Here is a 13621-nt window from a genome sequence, read left to right on the forward strand (position 1 = left end):
CTGCTTCACCTGACCTTTGGCTTTAAGTTACTCCATCAGCTCTCTCCATTCTACTTATTCGCTCTCTACTGCCACTGCACTCCAGCTTGCACTCTTTGCTCCTCTCTAGCCAATCTGTAATCTTTTTTCATTGTGCCTCATTCTTGATTCCTCTACCTCCAACTCCTTGCTTAATAAGTTTAAGAGGGAGAGAGAAGGAGTAATGAAGCCCCATTTTACAGAGGAGGTAACTGAGGCCCAGAGAAGTTAAGAGACATGCTCCAGATCATACAGCAGGCAAGTGACTTAGCCAGAATTAGATCCCCGTACTCCTGACCCCCAGTCCCATGCTCTTTCCACTCCACTATGCTGCTTGGGCTCTCCAGACAAACTTTCTCTAGTTATGTCATCACATTCTATCCTATACACCTTGTGGAAACAAGCATTCTGACAGATCTGAGTGTGGCAGTATTCCAGCTGACTGAAATTTTCGAATATATCGATACTGATGGTGAGATATTTAACTATGTGTGTTCTCAGAGTGCCTGAAAATACAGTTTCAGGGCTGATGCTTTCTCCTGCCTTATCTGCACGAAGATCACTGCTATGCTAATGGGTTTGTTCCCTATAGGGCCTCTTGATATTTTCGAGCCTGCTTCTTGACATCACCAATTTCACAGAGCCTTTGTTTTAGGAGAATGGTCCCTCTTTTGATGGCTGCCCCCCAGGCTGGTCTGTCTGCTGTAGTGGTCTCCCATCATCCTCTGCTCAAGGAGAGCAGCTTCTCTCCTGATTGCTGCCCTTCAGGCTGGTCTGTCCAGTCCCATGGAATGGACCCAACAGGCTATTAAAGATTTTCCCTAGCTGGCCAAGCATGCAATGCCCCAAGAGGGCAATTATAGAAAGCCCCAAATCAGCCTTTATGGGCAGTTAAAAGAGAATCTAGTTAGCCATGCACTACCCGAGTCACACTGGGGCTTCAAAGAGACTTCTCTGTGCCATGGCTGAGTCAGCTACCTCAAATCTTCACATCTCTATGAATGAGAAGAAGGTAAATACAGGGAGAGCTTGGAGATACTCTGGAGTTTGAGGAAATGCTGAATATGTGAAAGTTTGAATAGCTGATCAGAGGCCATCTAAGAGGTAGCTAGAGAGAGCCTGTGACCTGAGACTGTGAATGGGATATTATGAAGAGAAAAGATACTTTTAGGAGTTGGGAGAGAAGATCAAGGGGCTGAGTCAGGGAAAAGGATGGCGAATTAGAGAATTTGATCTGCTGAATGTCAGAGTGCTGTTCAAATTTATTTAGGTTGAGTAAAGGGATAAGATGATATTTGGTTGTTGAGATGGCTTTAGGCTAAGTTGAGAGAGAAAATATGGTTTTATGATTGTGTGGAAAGATTTATTGAGTGGAGTGGAGCAAAGTAGGAAGCTAGGATGTGGGAAAGATATCTGAGGCTTACAGTGCCTCAAGACTCAATAGAGAATTTGATTTTCTCAATGGAGCCATCATACATTTTTTCTTTTGCCATCCACTCTTCATAATTACCCCAGGACCAGCCTTTTAAGGCCTTAGCCTCTTTAAACCTCTTGACCCATTTGTCATGAATCAGTCATAGATTAAATCTTGTGCAGAACTGGTCCATTTTTGATCTAAAAAAAATTACCATTGTTGGAGAGGTAATGCTTCTTTGCCAATGAGGATGTCCACCAAGAAGATCGGAGGAGAGCAATCCTTCAAAAAGTTTCAAGTGGTATATCAAAGTCAGGCACTTGATTCTGACTTCAGCTTGGGCCACAACATTATCCCCACATTTTGATGTTGCTTAAAAGCATTGCATTTTCTGAAGATCCAGTGGAAATGTTCTTCACACAGTTCCTTTAACAAAGTGAAACACGAGCTCTAGAAGCCATATGAATTTCCCCACGGGATTCAGGCATTCATTTATATCACCCTATGTAACTAGGGCAGAGTGGGAGAGGAAGCTGGCATAGGTCTGTAGAGGGATTTGAGTAGGCAAAAGGAAGTTCTGGCCCATGTCTAGTGCATGGCTATTACATAGAGAAGCAGCGTGGCTCAGTGGAAAGAGCACGGGCTTAGGAGTCATGAGTCATGGGTTCTAATCCCAGCTCCGCCACCTGTCAGCTATGAGACTTTGGGCAAGTCACTTAACCTCTAGGTGCCACAGTTACCTCATTTGTAAATTGGGGATTAAAACTGTGAGCCTCATGTGGAACAACTTGATTACCCTGTATCTACCCCAGAGCTTAGAACAGTGCTTGGCACATATTAAGCACTTAACAAATACCAACATAATTATTATTACTAAGAATAAGAATAGTTATGGTGGTTGCTAAGTTTTTACTAAATGCAAAGCAGTGGGGTAGATCCGAGCTATTCAGGTCAGATACACTTCCTGTCCCACATAGGGTTCATACTCTAATGGGGAGAGAGATTAGGTATTGAATCCCCATTTTACAGAGGAGGAACTGAGGCTCAGAGAATTGAAGTTACTTACACAAGGTCACACTCATCATGTAACAGGTAGAACCAGGATTAGAACCAGTTCCTCTGACTCCCAGGCCTGGGCTCTTTCCATTATACTAGGCCACCTCCCAGCTACAACAGCATGGCGTAGTGAGGAGCAGTATGTCCTAGTGGCTAGAGCACGGGCCTGGGAGTCAAAAGGTCATGGGTTCTACTATTGGCTGCACCATTTGTCTCCTGTGTGACCTTGGGCAAATCACTTAAATTCTCTGTACCTCAGTTACCTCATCTGTAAAATGGGGATCGAGACTGTGAGCCCCACGTGGGACAGGGACTGCATTCAACCCAATTTGCTTGTATCGACCCCAACACACAGTACAGTGTCTGGCACATAGTAAGCGCTTAACAAATGCCATGATAATAATAATAATAACTATAATAACTATTATCATTCTTATTATTACATGTATCTTGATTCAGCATAAGACCCTGAGAGCCTGCCCAGCTGGTGACTTGCCAGATGGGGAGGCTATGCATTCTGGCTGCTCTTCTTCCACTGGTCAGGGCAGGGCTCCTGGGGCTGCCCTACTAGAGCAGAGGATACTGGGAAACCCCTGCAGCAGGCAGACCAGACTGATGGGCTGCCGTCAGGAGAGGGGTAGCACTCTTTGGGCATAGGTTTCTTTTATTACAAAGAGGCAGGTTTGCCATCAGTGCTTCCACCCTATTCTCAGAGCTAAGGAACTCCCTTCCAGCTTGTTGTTTTATGCTGTCAATTCGTGTCCTACCCATAGCGACACCATGGACACATCTCTCCCAGAATGCCCCACCTCCATCTGCAATCATTCTGGTAGTGGATTCGGTGTTTTCTTGGTAAAAATATGGAAGTGGTTTACCATTACCTCCTTCCATGCAGTAAACTTGAGTCTCCATCTTTGACTCTCTCCCTTGCCGCTGCTGCCCAGCCAGGGGGAGTTTTAACTTGTAGCAGATTGTCTTCCATTCACTAGCCTCTGCCCCAAGCTAGGAATGGAATGGGTAGGCCTCTGCTTGACTCTCCCTCCCTTAGTCGAGACTGGTAGAGTACTGGAAACATTCCAGGTGCGACTCTGAGAGAGGTCCAGCTTACCTAAAACCTCCAAAATACCTCATCAACAAAGGGAAAAGAGAATTATGTGCTTATTTGCTCAAGGTTCAGGCAACTATATTACACAAAAATCAAATCTCTTCAGCTCCCTCACACTCCTCCCTGCACCAAAATGCCTTTACGGACTGGTTCATTCCTTCCTTCTCTGGTTTTGTTATATGTCTCTTTTAGATTTATTGAAATTTCACCTCCCCAGTCCTCTCCTCCCAGCTATTATTTGTTACAGACTCAGTGTCGAAAATGTCAAACATAATGAAAAACGCAAATCGCTAAAGAGATGGCTTTCTCCACCCTTCCCCTGGGGCTCCCTGAAGCTCCTTATTTACCATGAAAAGTTTACTGAGAGTTGGGGCACCCATTCATAATGATAATAATAACAGTAGTACTTATTAAGCACTTACTAGGTACCAAACACTGGGTTAGATGCAGGATAATCAGATCAGATACAGTCTAAGGAGGAGGGAGAACAGGTATGAAATCTCCATTTTACAGATGATGAGGATACTGAAACACAGAGGTGAGTAACTTGCCTAAGGTCACACAACCGGCAAAGTATGGAGCCAGAATTAGAATCCAGGTCTCCAGTCTCCCAGGCCTATGCTCTCCCCAGTAAGCCACCTGCTTCCCAATCTTCAGGACAGTGTCTGCTCTCAGTCCCCTGTTACCAAATAAACTCCAGTCAGCCATTTACTGGAGAAAAATGCTGCACTGGGCTCAATTCCATTTCACTCATCACAGCAACTCCAGGACAAACTGTGAGAGAAATGTGGGAAGCAGAGAGTTCTTGTAGGAATAACATCCCTTGTCTGTAGAATGGGGATAATAAATATCTGCCTCAGAGGGATGCTAGGAGGACAAAACACAATAAGTCAAATGAAAGTATTTTGGAAAAATAATAGTACTACACAAATTCATGGTGTCAATTTAATAACTTGACATGTCAAGTTGAGATTTCAGTAAAAGGTGTCCTAAATACTGAGACAGGCTTCTTTTTTCGGCCATCAGTTAGTGCCTTGTGCCCATAATGCACCTTGTTTGGGTCTAACTTCCTCTCAGGGAGTAATTTAGGTCCTGAGGAGAGCTAACTCATTATAAATGGGTGCAGAGGGCATTGAAGTCCTGGTCACAGAAATTTAGCTTCACTGCTTGAGAAACCTGAGAAGATGAAATGATAGATATGAGGAAAACAGCAGTGAGGCCTAACAGAATGAGTGATGGATGGGGCACCAGGAGATCTGGGTTGTAGTTGGGTCTGCAACTTACTTGCTGTGTGACATTGGGAAAGTTACTTAACTTCTCTGAGCTCCAGTTTCCTCATATGTAAAATGGGGATTAAATAAAGGCCTTCTCCAATTAAGCCCTCTTTCCCTGACTCCCTCCCCCTTCTGCATCACCTAAGCACTTGGAGCTGTAATAATAATAATGATAATAATAATAATAATAATGGCATTCATTAAGCGCTTACTATGTGCCAAGCACTGTTCTAAGTGCTGGGGGGATAGAAGGTAATCAAGTTGTTCCATATGAGGCTCACAGTCTTAATACCCATTTTACAGATGAGGCAACTGAGGCACAGAGAAGTTAAGTGACTTGCCCAAAGTCACACAGCTGACAAGTGGCAGAGCTGGGATTAGAACCCGTGACCTCTGACTCCCAAGCCCGTGCTCTTTCCACTGAGCCACGCTGCTTGGCATTCACCCCACCCTTAGCCCCACAGGATTTAAGTACATATCCATAATTTATTCATTTATCTTTATGTCTATCTCCCCGTCCAGACCTTCAGCTCTCTGTGGCCAGGGAATGTGCCTACCAACTGTGTTGCATTGTATTCTCCCAAGCACTTAGCACAGCGCTTCACACACAGTAAGCGCTTAATGAATACCATGGATTGGTGGACTGATTAATCTGTTTTTCTTCCCCCTTAGACCATGAGAGTGTCCAAATTAGACTGTCGTGTATCCACACAGAGTTTAGCAAATAGTCAATGCTTAACCAGATCACAATTATTAGTTTCACTAGTAGTATTTTTTGAGTGTTTCCCTGGTGCTTAGGAAGTACAGAGTAACTAAGTTTCATGTTCTCTGCCCACAGTAAGGTTCCACTCTAAAGAGGGAGATAGACATAGAACTATTTATGACTCAAGTGGTCAAAATAGATTCATTCAATAGTATTTATTGAGCTCTTACTATGTGCAGAGCACTGTACTAAGCACTTGGAATGTACAAATCGGCAACAGATAAAGACAGTCCCTGCCCATTGACAGGCTTACAGAGTACTCCTGTAGACACTTACGTTCTTAAGTGCTAGAGTTGGCTAGAGGGATGATGTAGCTCAGGCTGCTAGGAAATCAGTCAGGGAGGTGGAATTAAAGAGGGTTCTTCATGTGTAGGAGGAGGGGGCTGGCATCTAGCAAGTTTGGTGGGATAGGAATTTGAAAACCCTCATCCCCCTAAACAAAAATCTGCCCTCAGTACAGTCAGAGAGGGAATATTGCAGATGGGACAAACATTACTGTTCAACAATCTTCTGATATAGAGGTGCAGGCCTGCTCTGATGGCATTCTTACAGAAATCAACAAATCTTTCAGACCTATCCACCCTTCCCCACTTTCAAAGTCCACCTAAAATTCCACTGCCTTATACAGGTCTTCTTATCCCTCATCCCTCTCTTGGACATAGACTCACTCTCAACAGATACAAATATTCAATTGAACATTCCATTTTTTTTTTGGCTGATTTTACTGCTTGTTACCGGGTCCCCCATTTGAGTGGAAGCTCCATGCAGGCAGAGAACATGGCTTTTGCTTCTGCTAAACTTTCACAAGTGCTTAGAATAGTGCATTGCGTGTCACTGAGGAAATGAATTTCACCACAGTTCATTCATTCAATAGTTCGTTCAATCATATTTATTAAGCACTCTCTGTGTGCAGAGCACTGTACTAAGTGCTTGGAAAAGGACAATACAACAATAAACAGTGACATTCCCTGCCCACAACAAGCTCACAGTCTAGGGGAGGAGGAGACAGACATTGATACAAATAAATGAAATTACAGATATATATTTGTGAGGCTGGGAGGGGGGAAGAGCAAAGGGAAGAAGTCAGGGCAATGCAGAAGGGAGCAGAAGATGAGGAAAAGTGGGGCTAAGTCTGGGAAGTCCTCTTGGAGGAAATGTGCCTTCAATAAGGTTTTGAAGTGGGGCAGTATAATTGCCTGTCGGATTTGAGGAGGGAGTTCATTCCAGGCCAAAGGCAGGACTTGGGCCAGGGGTCGGTGGCGAGACAAGTGAGATCAGCACACAATGAGAAGGCTGGCACAAGAGGAGAGAAGTATGTGGGCTGGGTTGTAGGAGAGAAGCGAGGTGAAGTAGGAAGGGGCAAGGTGATGGAGTGCTTTAAAGCCAATGGTGAGGAGTTTTTGTTTGATACAGAGGTGGGTGGGCAACCACTGGAGATTTTTGAGAGGGTGGGCGTGACATGTCCTGAACATTTTTGTAGAAAGATGATCCAGGCAGAGGAATGAAGTATGGACTGGAGTGGGAAGAGATAGGAGGTTGGGTGGTCAGCAAGGAGGCTGATGCAGTAATGTAGGCAGGATAGGATGTTTGATTGTATGAACGTGGTAGCAGTTTGGATGGAGAGAAAAGTTCTGGCATAGTACCCGATCATTTTTGACATTGGTCCAGTTGCTACTGTTAGAGATTTAACCTGAGATAGGGATGATCTTGGTGGCCTGAAATTTGATAATTGTCCCATTGGCACAAAGATGGGCAGGCCCTGCTCCCAACATGCTCTCTGTGTGTGCCTGGCCACGGAGATTTTAGCAACAACTGAGCATTTCTAGGTCCCCCTGCACTGTGGCCAAGCAAAGCGACTGGTAACCACAACCTCACCTCCCTACATGTTCTCCGTCCCTCCCTACTTGGCTGAGTGATGGAACAGGGGACCCTCCCACCTTCCTTCCCTGCTATGGAAAGCCCTTGCTCCCAACATGCTCTTTGTGTGACGTGCCTTGAGGATAAAAGCCATTGCTGCACGGTCTCCATGTCCCCCATACCGGACAACCAGCCTCGCTACCACTCAAGAAACTGGGTCTAGCATTCCTCCTCTCCCTCGAGGAGATTCCATCCCCTCCTGCCTCTCGTCACCCAAGTGGGGCAAACAGCAGCATCCACAGCACGAGGCCTCCACAAGACCCCAGGAAGATGGTGGCTGCTATAGCAATTGCTGTGGCTACAGGAATACCATGGACTCTGAGCCATGAGGAGCCTGAAGTTCTGCTCCTCTGGTCACAGCTCCCTACTGACTTTTGTTTTAGTTCTGGGTCTTTGTCCTTGAACTGTATATCTCTAACAAAGTGCTTAAACCTTATTCTAGTCCTGGGTTCCCTACTCCTGGGTACTCAAATGGCGGTACTTGAGCTATTGAACTGAACAGGATTTCCAGTCACTTGCCTGGTGTCTGGAGAGAAACCTCTTTAGTTGTTGCTCTTCTGGAGGAAACTGGGGAGAAACTGCATGTCTGGCTTTAAGAACCTTGATCCCTGCCTATAAGGAGCTTCCAATCTCCATTTTCCAGAAATGTATTTCACCAATCACTTTAGTTCCCAGGCACGGGGCACTCTCTACCTACATTTAACATGAGGTTAGTAAAGTGATGCCTGCTGTTTCCTTAGCTCTCTGCCCCTGTCACTGAGAGTCTGGATCCCAGGAGCTATATATGTGGACAGAGAGGCAGGTGGATTCAAAAATGTGCACTTCCTAGGCAATATACCATCAATAGGTCAATGCCATTCACTCTTTTGTTGTGTCATTAGTCTTATTTCTCCCCACTCCTCAGAAACCTCCAATGGTTTCCCATCCATCTCTGCATGAAAAAGAAACTCCTTATCATTGGCTTTAAAGCATTAAATCATCTCTTCCCATCCTACCTAATCTCACTCATCTCTTACTACCACTCAGATCACATGCTTCACTCCTCTAACGCCAACCCACTCACTGTACCTCGATCTCCTCTGTCTTGCTGCCGACCCCTCACTCATGTCCTGTCTCTGGCCTGGAATTCTCTCCCCCTTAACATCTGACAGTCCGCCACTCTCCCCATTTTCAGAGCCCTACTAGAATCATATCTCCTCCAAGAAGCCTTCTCTGACTAATCCCTCATTACTCCACCCCATTTGCTGACTCTTTTGCATCATCTATGCACTTGGATCTGTTCCCTTTAATCACCTGGTATCCATCCAACCCTCAGCGCCACAGCACTTATGTCCATATCCTTATTTTATGCCACTTCCCCTACCTGTAACTTATTTTAATGTCTGAGTCTCCCTCTGTAATAATAATGATGGCATTTGTTAAGAGTTTACTATGTGCCAAGCACTGTTTTAAGCACGGGGGGGGTGGGGATACAAGGTAATCAGGTTGTCCCACATGGGGCTCACAGTCTTAATCCCCATTTTACAGATGAGGTAATTTAGGCACAGAGAATTAAAGTGACTTGCCCAAAGTCACACAGCTGACAAATGGCAGAGCTGGATTTAGAACCCATGACCTCTGACTCCCAAGCTTGTGCTCTTTCCACTGAAGATCCTTGTGAACAGGGGTCATGTCTACCAAGGACTATTGTATTATAGTCTATCAAGCACTTAGTACAGTGCTCTGCACATGGTAAAAGCTCAATAAATATCAATGATTGATTGATTGATTTTTCGATAGATTTGTGGTTATGGGGCAGTGTGCTCTAGTGGAAAGAACCTGGGGCTGGCAGTGAGGTGACCTGAGTTCTAATCCTAGCTCTGCCACCGGCTTGCTGGGTGACCTTGGACAACTCACTTATCTTCTCTGGGCCTCAGTTTCCTCATCTGTAAAATATTTCCTTTTTCTCCTCTACTTCCCAGTGGCATTATGAGGATGAAGTGAAATAACTGATGTGAAAGGTCTTTGGAAAAATAATAAGCTCTGTACAAATTAAGGTGACATTGCTACACTATATGCACACAAGTACAATTTTCCTGCAAAAGTAAAGAACAAGAATAGCTGAAGTATATGGATTCCATCTGATGTGCTATAATTACAATCCATTTGCAGACTTTCAAATGCAATTTTAGTTTGGTGAAATGAGCATTTGCAGTGTTTTCAGGGAGCATCATTGTACCTTATAGTTTAGCCTCATGTAGAACAGGGACTGTGTCCAACCTGATTATCTCCTATCTACCACAGCCCTTAGTACAGTGCTTGGCACACAGTCAGTGCTCAGCAAATATAAAAAGTGATAATAATAATAAAAGAGATTCTGCTGAGGAATAGACAGCTTTTGGAGTCTCTGTGACCGGTAAAGGACCAATTAAATTCTGACATAGAAGGTTTTTCCCAGTGTAAATTACTGATTGAGATCTAGAGGCAAGAAAGTCACAAAGAATTATGCAGCTGTTCAGTTTCCTTTCATGGTAAAAAGGACAAACAGAAACTCAAATGTTTTCAATAACAGTCTCTAAAGATGAAAAGTAATTTCCCTTGATTCTAAGCCAAAGGAAAAAATTAAAACAGCAACTTTATATTAATACCTGAAAACACCCAGAGTGGCTTGTCCCAGAAACTGCTGATTAATAGAATCGATATGCAGGAACACAGAACTCTCCTTTGAATCCAGTAGCATTTGTAGGTTGTCCAGATGGGACATCTGTGGTTGGAATCAAATATTTGACCTTGATATTTCTGTGATTTAGTGGAATTGAAAACCCCAACTCATTCAATCATATTTATTAAGCACTTACTGTGTGCAGAGCACTGTGACAAACAGTTGTATATTCTTGCTATAGTATGGTCAGCATGAATTTAAATAATTCAAAGGAAATACTTTCCCATTCTCATTGAAAATATTACAATACAAAGCGATGAGAATTTCCCTCAATTTTATTTTTTTAATCAACCCGATTTTAATCAGAAAATTGTAACTAGAAACCCTCATGAAGTGATATCTAGAAGAAATTCAATGAAACCTTAGCAATAGCAGGGATTCCTTTTAGGAAACAAGGACACATTTTAGTATTGGCTTCTGCCTGACAAACAAGGTGCATTATTATGAGAAATAAAGGTAATGAAAAAGTAAGGAAAAGCAAGTCATTCATTCAAAAAACATATGCCTTCCTTTGTCATATTCTTCAGTTTCATAACATAATTCTCCTATTTAGGGATGTGCATCTTCCTTTGAATTCTCTGTTATCAATACATTCATTTTTTAAAAAAAATCAGGCACGCATGAGGGGATCATTCTTCAATTTCTCTTGTCTTTACTGGGTTAAACTGCTTTCTGTGGTTCGTTTTTGTATGCTTGAATTCTGTCTTTCAGAAGTGGATTAAAACAGTGGCTACAGGGTATAGGTATCCAGAAGACTGATCATCATGATGCACCTGTCCCTGCAGTTCTGATCATTCCCTCTCAAAAGGGAGATAATGGAGCTGAAGAAGGTAGAGAGGAAGAAAACCAAGATGATAGGGAGCAGCTGCCATATGAGGAATAACTGAGACGATCATAAAGGATACAGAAAAGATGCAGAGGATCAGAAGAAAGATGCAGGCTGATTGGGGACAGGACTGAATTCTTGAACTGTGTGGACAAGGCAAAAAATCGATTGCTATCCATGGAATCCCACAGCACAAAGATGAGGGTCACCTCCTGGAGCTTAAATGCAGGAAATTCCAAACGAACAGAAGGAAACACTTCATCCCCCACTGAGTGGTAAACAGGGGGAATGTGTTATCATAGGAATTCATGCTGGCTGAAAATATAAGTGGGTTCAAAAGGTATTTGGATGAACTTGTAGAATTGCAAGAGGGAACGTTGGCAATATAGAATGCAAATTAGGGATGCTAGATGGTCCATCCTTTACCAATGAAATGGTCTGACTCCATGGACCACCTGATGGTGATCAGGAAATATTCCTTTTCATTATGTAAATTTGTATTTCTATATCTATTTTCATATTAAATGGACTTTAAGCTCCTTGTGGTCAGGGATCATGTCTACCAACTATATTATATTGAACAACTCCCATGTACTTAGTACAGTGCTCTGCACACAGCATGTGCTCAATAAATGCCATTGATTGAATATTCGGCCATTTTATCCTCATATGTTCATTCAATAGTATATATTGAGCGCTTACTATGTGCAGAGCACTGTACTAAGCGCTTGTGATGAACAAGTCGGCAACAGATAGAGACAGTCCCTGCCGTTTGACGGGCTTACAGTCTAATCGGGGGAGGCTCTTACTACTATCTGTTATATCTGTGTTCTTCCCTACTACTCTCACTACTCATAAATCATTTGAGTCTGCTTGTAAGCTTGTGGTCTAGACTGTAAGCTCATCTAAACTGTAAACTCACTATGGGCAGGGAACATATATACCAACTCTGTTATATTGTACTCTTCCAAGCATTTAGTACAGTGCTCTGAATACCATAGTGCTCAATAAATCCAAATGATTGATTGACTGATGGATTGATTGTTGGTCTCCCCTATTACAAGTACTTGAAGACAGGAAAAGTTTGTCTTGCTTCCTTTGTGTTTTCCCAAATGCTCAGTGTAGTGCCTAATAGTAAGTAGTCACCAGTTTTCATATTCTGATTATATTGTCATTCTTCTATGGATCCTGCCTCCCCTATTAAATTGGGGTCCCCTGAAGGCCAGATAACATGCCTTAAATGAGTTGCAAGTAATCACCTCAGTGCAGAGGTACACTGTAAATGCCCAACACGTAATGATTTTCATAGCTCGAATGGAGGAGGTTTCCTTAAATGCTCCACTGGAATCAGGGCAAACACATTCATATGAATTAATTGAGGAAAAGCAGATCACTGTGCTCTTCGTATTTCTTTAAGAGTTCCTTAATTACCATTTATTTGACCCTGAAGAACAGGGAAGGTTTGCCCTCTGGCCAACCTTCTCACTGTATCTCAGCCTTGTCTCGCTCCTGGTCAACCTCTCAACCATGTCCTGCCTCTGGCTTGGAACACCCTCACTCTTCATATCCGATGGACAATTATCCTCTCCCCACTTCAAAGTCTTACTGAAGGCACATCTCCTTCAAGAAGCCTTTCATGACTAAGACCTCTTCCTTTTATTCCACTCCTTTCCACTCTGGCTTGTCCCTTTATTCATCCCCAACTCCTAGCCGCAAAGTACTTATGTACATATCCTTAATTTATTTACATTAATGTCTGTCTCCCCCTCTAGACTGTAAGCTCACCATGGGCAGGGAATACGTCTGCTATATTGTTATGTTGTACTATCCCAAGCGCTTAGTACAGTGCTCTGCACACATTAAGTGTTCAATAAATACGATTGATTGATTGATTGATTGATTGATATAAGCCACACATGGCTCGCAGTATAAGAGGAAGGGAAAGCAGGTAGCTTTTCTCCATTTTCTATAAGAGGAAACTGAGGTTCAGAGTAGACCAGCGGCAGAGCTGGGATTAGAGCTCACATCTTTCAATTCCCATTCCCATGTTCTTTTCCACTAAACCACATCACCTTGCAGTGATTTGTTTCTGCCCCATCCCAGATCCTGGAGTAATCTTCCCAGGGGCAGTACAGGAGATGCTGGAGATTCCAGGGGAGATTTTGTTCTTTCTTTCTCAGAAATTCTGCTTCCACTGCCCAGTAAAGAATAATATGGTCTAATGAAAAGAGTCCAGGCCTGGGAATCAGAAGACCTGGGTTCTAATCCTGGCTCCACCACTTGCTTGCTGTGTAACCTTGGGCAAGTCATTTCACTTCTCTGTGCTTCAGTTTTCTCTTCCGTAAAATGGGGATTCAGTAGCTGATATCCCTCCTTCTTAGACTGTGAACTCCATCTGGGGCCAGATTATCTTGAATCTATCCCAGCACTTAGAACAGTGCTTGACACATAGTAAGGGCTTAACAGACACCATGATAACAATAATTATTATTATTATTAGGTCACATGCATGGCGACATGAAGATATTGCACACAATGTTGATTAGC

The 13621-nt window shown here is 43.3% G+C and overlaps 1 non-coding gene across 1 annotated transcript; it reads right to left on the reverse strand.

Annotated features, from left to right (window-relative positions):
• Positions 1–3447: 3447 nt before the first annotated feature.
• On the reverse strand, positions 3448–3586 carry LOC114807092. Its single transcript, XR_003755145.1, has one exon. It is a non-coding gene; the product is annotated as a small nucleolar RNA SNORA7 (small nucleolar RNA).
• Between the last annotated feature and the right edge of the window lie 10035 nt (positions 3587–13621).

Source organism: Ornithorhynchus anatinus, chromosome X1 (assembly GCF_004115215.2).
Source record: "Ornithorhynchus anatinus isolate Pmale09 chromosome X1, mOrnAna1.pri.v4, whole genome shotgun sequence".
NCBI classification, from domain to species: domain Eukaryota; kingdom Metazoa; phylum Chordata; class Mammalia; order Monotremata; family Ornithorhynchidae; genus Ornithorhynchus; species Ornithorhynchus anatinus.